Genomic DNA, 9,719 nt, shown 5'->3' on the forward strand with positions numbered 1-9,719 from the left:
ATCAGAAAGCATGTAATCCCCACAGTGCTTTATAACTGGACACTCCCAAAGCATGTGTTTCATGCATGCAAGCAAGTAAGCAGGTACACTCTGTATATATTTGTGACAGAGAGGGTTAGGAGCAATCTTTATCTGCAACTACTGTACCAATATGGTACTATATGAGAAGGCTGCTTTGTTGTAAATGATTGAGCCTGTTGATTCTCAAATCAAACAGAATAAACCCCCTGCACCAGAGACAGGATCATACATTGAGGTAATAAAATTGGGAGGGCATGCAAGAGAGCCCTACCTTTTGTTAAGGTTCATTTTTAAGAAATTGAGCAAAGATACCTTAAAATCACTCATATACTGTATACCATATGTACCATGAACACAACGTTTTATTATTTTACTATTATTAAAGTAGTCACACAAATATATATCATAAATATAACCAACTGCATTAAAGTTCCAAAAAGGCCAATCCAAGCAAATTCTCATAGATTTCACTTGTATGGTCTTAAATGAAAGAGCTTATAATACTAAAATAGATTAAACAGAGCTCTGATTGTGACAAGCCCTAGTAAAAGGATTTCAGATTTAGAGAACAAATTATTTGGAATTTCAATCCACTGGACTAAGGATCCCAAGACATAAGGTTAAAATAATGAGTGACTACATGGCTGCTGCCAAATCACTTGCTTCATTCCCTTAAACAGGGTACTCAAAATATTCAATTATAATGCAATATTATACATCTTACTTATTCAAGGAAGAACTGTCCTTTGGTTGTTTGGTATTACATGAATGGGCAAAACAGGGGAAGTTCAAAAATATCAATATCAAACCTGTGCAAGTCACAGAAAAAGTCTTTTAAAATGTGTTTAAAATAAAGGCCATTTTATCCTGTTTCTACTGAAAGACACTATTAAAACTCCTGAAGGTGATATATGCAAATCTCATTGGCCAATGAGAACCCTGGCAGGCAAGACTATGGATAATAAACAGAGCAAGCCAAGAAACAGAATTGAGACATTAGATTCCAAGGAACTTAGTTAGACTGGCACCCAAGACAGTGATAGCTGGAAGTCAAGCCTGAGAAGCTACGTCTGGGAAGTTAGGCTCAAGAAGGAGGGGACGTCAAGACCCAAGGAAGCCAGCGTACAATGGAGAAGAAGTAGCAAAGAGCTCAGCTGGACCAGCAAACCAAAGTCCAATATGCTGCTCCACCTTCTTCAACCAGCAACCAATCTACTTGTTCTCCACAGGAACACTGGATCAGCTCCAAAGCTGCGAAGAATACTAAAGGGTCAGGTGATGCTTACTTTTCCACTATCCACAATATAAGCAACAGGAACACACCAACACACCACACCAGGGAATATTTTGCATTTACCTTGTGTTGGGGTTCAATACTTGATAGGGATAGCATAAAATCTTTACTTAGACAAGCACTTTCCAACCATTCCCTCAATTTATTTCATACATCTTCTCATTTGTATCATATTCATTGATTATAAACTCTTAATATAGTGAAGCAGTCCTGAATTGAGTCCTGAGTATGTGATGAAGTGGAAATCTAATAAGTAAATTGATTCTTAAAAATGTAGAGAGCTTTGAAAAAAATATATTGGTGCTTTTAGATAATATATTTCAAGGATGTAACTGCTGTGCTACAGTACGTGCAGAATTTTAGAAAACAGTTTGTCAACAAAGGACACTGTTTAGGTTAGTTTAGAAGACAATGTACCAAAACAATATATGCTGTCTGGGTCATTAGAATTAGCTGAAAGTAACTGATAAGCTTTGAATAACAAATCTAGTTTTTCTTCTCTCGCTCTATGATGTAATCTGTTTTCTCTTAGAGAAAGGGGAAGTTTTAGAAGGGACCAAGTGCTGAACTTTTTTACAGCGCAACGTCTTATAAAAACCCTGTACTGCTTGTAACAAATTGAGTCTCTGGTTGCACTTTGCGAAGTGGCAGCAGGGCTCCCAACATTGCAATATTGAAATAAAGACCTTACTCAGGTGAGAACTCTCTCTTGTGGCTTCCTTGATAGTTATATTTCCATGACAATTTGGGGGCTCGTCCGGGATCACAAACCTGAGCGCGAACGGCTGCTGAAACTCCATCCGGACCCGGACAATTTTAGCAAATTGGACGAACCTCGGAGGATAAACTGTTTATCCTTCCAGAGACGCGTCTGGAGAATTGGCAGCTGTCTGACGTCAGTAAGTGATCCTTTAAAATTAATAGTTTGAGAAGCGAGCCACAGGGGTGTTCTCACGCGGGTTTGATGAGTCCAGGACTCATATAAAAGAACTTATCTTAACACAGACGTGTGGTTTTTGCTCTGCGGAGTAGTTAATGTGATAAGGTTCTAAGTAAGGCACCGATCGGTAAAAATGGGAAATTAAAATTCAGAGACGAAAATGGGACCGAGCAGTCCAGCAAAAGTACATGTACGACAAATTCAGAGAAACAATTATAGCCTGGGTTAGAGTAAAAAAAAAAATTATGTTCATGAACTGTAAAGCCAGGGTGAATGCCTTCTCAGAACGAGCTTCTCTAGTGACGTATTGGTTTAAGGGGGGTAGTGCAGTCTAAAGACAAAATTGCCTTGACCCCTGCAGCAGAAACCGGTTTTGATGTTTTGAGACAAGCTTTCTTGCAGGCACTGGCCCTGGACTGGATTCCCTCAGACGGATCATCTGTATGTAATCTGTATGTAAGTGAAAGAAATGGGTTGTGAGCTGCTGTGCTGGTGCAGGAGCATGGAGATAGGCATCGTCTGGTGGGTTATTATTATTCAGGACCCCTTGATGCGGTGGCCAAGGGGCCGTGTTTATGTGTTGTGCAGGCTACCTGCCTGGCTGTATAAACTGTGAATAATCTGGTGTAGAACTAGCAGACCGAATGAAAATATTTAATTGAAACTTGTAAATATGCTAAATGGAAAATTGTAGCAATTTATATAGACTGTATATATACATTTGGTGGATGCCACAATTTTGGATGGCAGTGAAGGAATAGGGATTTCCCCAACATGGCAGGGACTCCAGTTAAGAATGCTGGGTTTGCCTCTGAACTGTTAGAAGCTTTGCAGCTGCTTACTGAAGTAGCTGTGGTAAAGTGTAAATCACATAATAAAGAAATGTTTCCAGTAACTCGAGGGAACAACTTTGCAGATGCAGCTGTCAGGTGAGCAGTCCTGGTAGAGCAGGAGTCTGAGACCTCTGTGAAACCTCTGTTGGTGAAAAGGGGACAGCTACAGGATATTCAGGCTGAGGCCTCTAAAGCAGAGAAAAGGACATGGTTAGAAAAGAGTGTGTTGCTGCATGATGATTGGGTGTGGTGCTGCCAGCACACTGGACGCCCTGCATGCCTTCACAGCCTAATGCCCTTTGTAGCTCGACAAATGCACTCTGTCGGACACCTGGGTGTGAGAAATGGTGTGCTGGTTACCCAAACCTGGGTGGGGACCGTGTTTGAAGCAGTAGCCACTTATGTGGTATCTCAATGTGATGCTTATCAAAGGAACTCAACTACAGTTCAGGTGCTGGTGCTACAGCTCAAAAGGCCTGCTCCTGAGGAACCTTTCATGCACTGGCAAATTGACAATTGTCAAGAGAAACCTGGGCTCTTATAATCTGTTTTCCCAGTGGGTTGCTGCCACTGCCTCTGTGTCTACCAAACACTTGATAACAGAGATAAGCCCTCGGTGGGCACTGCCCTACCGCTTGTATTATGATCAAGGGACAGGCTGTGGCTGGATTATTCGGGGTGAGATGGACTGAGATCACCCTCAGTCTGCTGGAACAGTGGAATGAAGGAACAGAACTCTAAAAGATCGACTAGACATCAGACTGAAGGAGCGCCATGGGATGCGGGCTGGATCAAACAGAACTGTGTAATAGAGCCTGTTTGATATCATCACAGGCCAATCAACAAAACTTCCTGGAGGGACGAATTTGGCTAATGGATTGTTGAATTTGCTAATTCTCTATTGTAGTATTGTAGGTTTTTTTGTAGGTTGTTAATTGAAGTGGTGCACGGGGCTGGTGAACAGGTGCTGGACACTTGGAGACCTCCAGTAGAGGGAAGACATGACCTGATACCTGGCGAGTGGGTGTGGTGAGGAAGATATACCCTGCAAGATGTTGCAACCCTGCTGGGAAGGACCATATCAAGTGCAACTGACTACCGACTCTGCCATCTGAGTGACAGGATGAGATCGCTGGATCTACGTATTGCGCCGACACCGAACAACTGCACCAGAGACTGAGTGAACATTAATTATTATATTGTCACTGTTTCTGTGTTTGTTGAGCTTCCTGAGGGGGGGCGACAGTGTACCTGTTAAGTGTAAGGAGCTTTACTTTGATAAAATGGGGATATGGAATCAATACTTTATCAGTCAGCCACAAATAATAATCAGAGCTCATGTTGGGATTGTATTGCTATAAAAGATGCTCATGGGAGTAATCTCCTTTGATAGAGGTGATTATTTAGGTTTATTGGCATGGGTAAATAGCCCTGCTTTTAGTCTGAGTGTAACTCAGATGTATTAGAATGGAAATAACTGTATGCTCCTCACTATAATTAAATTTTTTGGCCATTCTCTATTAGGGTGATAGACAGCTGTTTAGGTGACCCAGCTGTTGACCAATCTTGTAAAAAAAAAACCCTAAGAAAAATGCTGGGCTCCAGCCCACAGGGATTTACCTGTGCTGTAAGAACTAATGCATGAATAAGGAGACTGGATTCTGGTGAAAGACAGGAAAAAGAGGTGGTGTTCGCTCAGGTGGAGGGGGCCGTACCAAGGCTGCTGACCACTGCGACTGCTGTGAAAGTCACGGAAAGGGTTCCCTGGATTCATGCTTCCCACTGTAAACGAACTGAGCAAAGCGCACAAGGACAGATGGGGATCACATGCTTGGGACTGATGTGCCCAGCCTTTTTCCTTTTTATGTGGAAGCCTGTCACCACCCAGAAAGAGGAAGAATCTAAACACGAAGCCTCTTTGTATACAAACTGGCTGAATGAAACTGATAATGAGGGGGATAGGAGTAATTTGTGGTATAAATTTATAAATCATACTGTAAAGTTAAAGAAATGTAATGCATCTTGTTATGTATGTGCTTTAATGCCTCATTCTACAGCCTCACCCATTTCTCTCCTGGTTATAATCATGGTTTGGGCCAGGGGGAATGTTTTTCTTTAAGTTACTAACACCGATTATAGGGGCTGTGATACTTGTCTTCCTGTTTTTGTGTTGCTGTACGAAATATATTATTCCAATGCTTTGAAATATGGTAATGAATATGTTTGCGCATCAGTATGTTCTGATAAGAACGCAAGAATCCGAAGTATGGGAGCCTCCTGGGAGTCCATATGAAGAATCTAACTTTTAATCATTTTCAAGAATAAAAAGGAGGGAATTGAAGTGGAAATCTAATAAGTAAATTGATTCTTAAAAATGTAGAGAGCTTTGAAAAAAATATATTGGTGCTTTTAGATAATATATTTCAAGGATGTAACTGCTGTGCTACAGTACGTGCAGAATTTTAGAAAACAGTTTGTCAACAAAGTACACTGTTTAGGTTAGTTTAGAAGACAATGTACCAAAACAATATATGCTGTCTGGGTCATTAGAATTAGCTGAAAGTAACTGATAAGCTTTGAATAACAAATCTAGTTTTTCTTCTCTCGCTCTATGATGTAATCTGTTTTCTCTTAGAGAAAGGGGAAGTTTTAGAAGGGACCAAGTGCTGAACTTTTTTACAGCGCAACGTCTTATAAAAACCCTGTACTGCTTGTAACAAATTGAGTCTCTGGTTGCACTTTGCGAAGTGGCAGCAGGGCTCCCAATATTGCAATATTGAAATAAAGACCTTACTCAGGTGAGAACTCTCTCTTGTGGCTTCCTTGATAGTTATATTTCCATGACAGTGATATTCATCTAAAGTACATACTGTACATGATTGACTGAAGGTTCAAGCAACCCTCCTAAAACATCTGATTCACAAGTATTAATTAGCATGTCAAAGCACTTTACATATAGGACACTCCTTTTACCACTGAAACACAGTGTTCAGTTGGGTAATGTGTGCCAGCCACTATGCAGAGGCCCCATGGTACAACTTCACCAACTTTAGGAAGGTTAGATAGTACAATTGTATAATTATACAATTGTATAATTGTGCAGCTGAATTTAACCAGGACACCAGGGTCAATACCACTGTTCTTATGAACAGATCCACGAGATCTTTAATAATAAAGTAGATAATACATAGTTTAAGTCTCGGCTATCCCTAGTCACTATACTGGGTCACTGGTTTAAAAACCCTAGTCCAGAGTGAAGTGTGCCTCCTGCTGGTCCACCATGTCCTGCTGCAAATGTTGTTTCTTGTTCTCACACACCAGGTTCAGCTTTTGAAATCTCATGTGATGAGACCGGAAGGAGGTACCACTGATGTCCTAGTATTGTCCCAGATGACATCTCAATCAACACAGCCAATCAAGGCTACCGTCCACTTTGTCTACATCTCTATCACATGTAACTGGGAAGAGACTTACATTAGGTAAGAGAAGAAAGTCATTTTTAGGAAAGGCTTGTGGTGACCAATTATTACCAACTGGGTCAGAGAGCCCTCTGTAGGGTGTAAACATCCATCCATCCATTTTCTAATTGCTTCATCCAATTCAGGGTAGAGGGGGAGCCTATCCTAACAAGTAATGGATGCAAGATGGGGAACACCCTGTATAGGAGGCCAGTCCACTGCAGGACAGACACAAACACAGAGAAGCACACATTTACACCAGTTTTCCTAGAGTCCAGATAGCCACTTTTCTTTCAAACACCTTGTACAAGTTAATAATTGCACTTGCTCTACTGCATTTGTGTCATAACCAGGCTGGGTCTGAGTCGCATCCTGCGGTTGCCAGATGCAACACCTGCATTCACACGAGCTCTAAATCCTTTACTAAGCCTGTTCACATGAGGTCAGGATGCATCTCGATTAGACCAGCAAGTTTTCAAGTTCCCTATTTAAGGCAATTCAGCCTACGGTGTCCTTACTCTGTCATTGAGCTCCCTTGCATCTGTGAAAGCAATCGCTTCACTACTCACTAGGGGGAATTATCCCTACCTTGCCAGCCTTCTCATTTCTCCCTGCTGCATGTTTTCAGTAAGTTTTTTGATGGCCCTTTTCAAGGCTTCAGCTCACTAGCCCCTACTTCCATATTTTTCATCTGGGAGCTTCATCTTGTGAATCAATCTTCAGCTTGTACACTTGGTAACATGATCAGTTAAATATACTGTAAACCAGCTTTGACACTACAGTACCTTCCTGCTCAGTTGAGTTTAGTCTTTAGGTCAAGGGTTTCTCTTGTGTATTTCATCCTCTCCCAGCTTCTCAAGCTATTCTTCAACAATATTTCTGGATCACCCCTTGTGTTGCTAGTCTCTCTAATAGTTGATCCAGACCAGTTTGTCCCGTGGACTTGCCCCTGTGCTTCTGATCTCTCAGTTGCATGACTATGCTTTGGATTTTCCTTGTACTTTTATTGTTCTTGCAGCTTCTGACCCTTACCTGCCTGACCATGAACTGGACTGCTCCTGCAGGCTTTGTGCTTTTTCCTGGTATTCAGCTGCTCGCTCATCTGCCTACCCGTCAGTGAATCTGCTGCCTATCTGCTCACGCACACCCCCATAGCCTGCTTATCAGATTGCCTATACTATGACCATCAACATACTGTAGACCCCGGCACCCATTCAGGTTGGTACAGCAGTTAGTACAAATGCTTAGTAGGACCATTTTCATTGATAAGCTCTAGTATTTTGACAAAATACAACTGAAATAAGGAGATTCTATCCTCTAATACAGCCAGAAAGATCTATTTTTCTGTTTCTTTGATGTGACAGAGCTATTGCTCCATTGCAAGAGAATGTCTACCTGCTTACTTTGTTAACGTAAAAAACAATATGATCGCATCCTTTTCTTCCAGATGCAGAAGGCAAGACTGGATAGTCTCCACAGTGGCCCAGATAACTGCAGTGAGACTGAGTTTGGTAGACACCTGTAATAGAAGGCTACTAAAGCAATCTGCAATAGAATTCCTCAGTGAGTGAAGTGTATCAGCCAGGACACTGTCTTCTCTACTGATCATTTGTAAAAACAACCAGTGTCTGGAGTTGTAGCCTTGAAGATAAGCTTTCTGGGATTTGACCCTTGGTTCTAAAGAAGGGGGTGTCTGGATCCATGGCCATTATTACCTGCTTTTAGAGGTCTGCTACAGTTCCAGCTTAACAAATGGACTCTCCCAGCCTGAAATTAGAAGTGTAGCAAAAGGTAATTGAGCAGTTAGGGTGGGAGGTCTGGGACTCCACAGTTCATTTGACTCAGAACACTTTGACACTTTCTCTACTGTATATTGTTTAATATTGATGTTTACGACATCATTAGCACTTAGACTACTCTTAGCCTATGGTAGTTTTTTTTACTGAAATAACGTGGCTTCCAAAGAATTAATTATTAATAATATTATACTAGTGAGTTAAAAATGTATATATTGCTTGTCCTGCCAGGTTTTAATATTTTGTAAGTAACTCATGCAGTTATTACCCTATAGTTCTTGCAAATTAAGCGGTGGCAGGGGTCTCTACTGAAAACATTTTTAATAATATTGCTTTGAAACATTGAAAAAAGTCACTTTGAAAAAGAAACTTTAAAAACCTTATAGCAAGTCACATCTGACTGATCAGATGGGAAGGAGGACGGCTGCCTGGTGAAAACAATTCTACACTATTTGAAAAGGCTCTTCCAGATGACTGGATCTCCTGAGTAAGGGAACAGAGGGAGTATTTAAGTTTCAGCAAGGGGGCCTGGCACAGGGTCTGGAAGAAGAGGAGGGGTGGGTAGGTGGGATTCTCACCGGGAATAGGGGTGGGTGCAGTTGAAGCATGAAGAGTGACTGGAGCTGCAGCGGCTGAAACTGTTGGTCTGTAGTGTATGCAGGCTGAAATCCAATTACTGGGAATCGGGTTGTTTCACAGGGTTACCAGGAAAAGCCGAAGGTGAAAGGAGGTAGCTGAGGAAGAAAGAGGAGTGAGCAGAGTAATGGCAAGTAGGAATAAAAGCTGAAGTGACTGATGCTATCTGGAAAGGGCAGGGAAGGATGCCACTGGAAAGGTGTTTCACACAGAGAAATAGGTAGGTTCAGGGATCGAGGTTTCTGGTTCAGGATCATGAGGATTTCTGGTTTTCAGGTTCTTCAGGAATTTAGACTCTCATTTCATGGCTCAGCACTGGGAGCTGAGCTATTGCAGGGAAACTCAATGTCAGACCACCTTCCCAGTGACATTTGGGACTCAAATAAGGATTTAGATAAAAAAATGATTAATCAGATGATTGACTCCCTGATTGGAATAGTTCTGGACGAACTAACAGGCAGTCTGACCATATTCTTATGGGATCTGATGGAATGGAAACAGTCCCATTCTGGTTTTTAACTGTCTTGTTTTCATCTTCTCTGGATTTCCCGGATTTCCCCCCTGGAGTCCCTCGGATTTATTCGCTTGGACCATGCCACCCCCCGAGCACCAGTGCACACTTGTCACGCCCCTCTGTTCGTCTACCAGCCCAGTTCCTCATCGTCTCCTCCCCGTGTCTGTTTCACTTCCTTCTGGATTTTATTGTCTGCATAGGGTCCTGGAAAACACTTCGTGACACCG

The sequence above is a fragment of the Atractosteus spatula genome, chromosome 6 (assembly GCF_055471065.1).
Source record: "Atractosteus spatula isolate fAtrSpa1 chromosome 6, fAtrSpa1.hap1, whole genome shotgun sequence".
NCBI lineage: Eukaryota > Metazoa > Chordata > Actinopteri > Semionotiformes > Lepisosteidae > Atractosteus > Atractosteus spatula.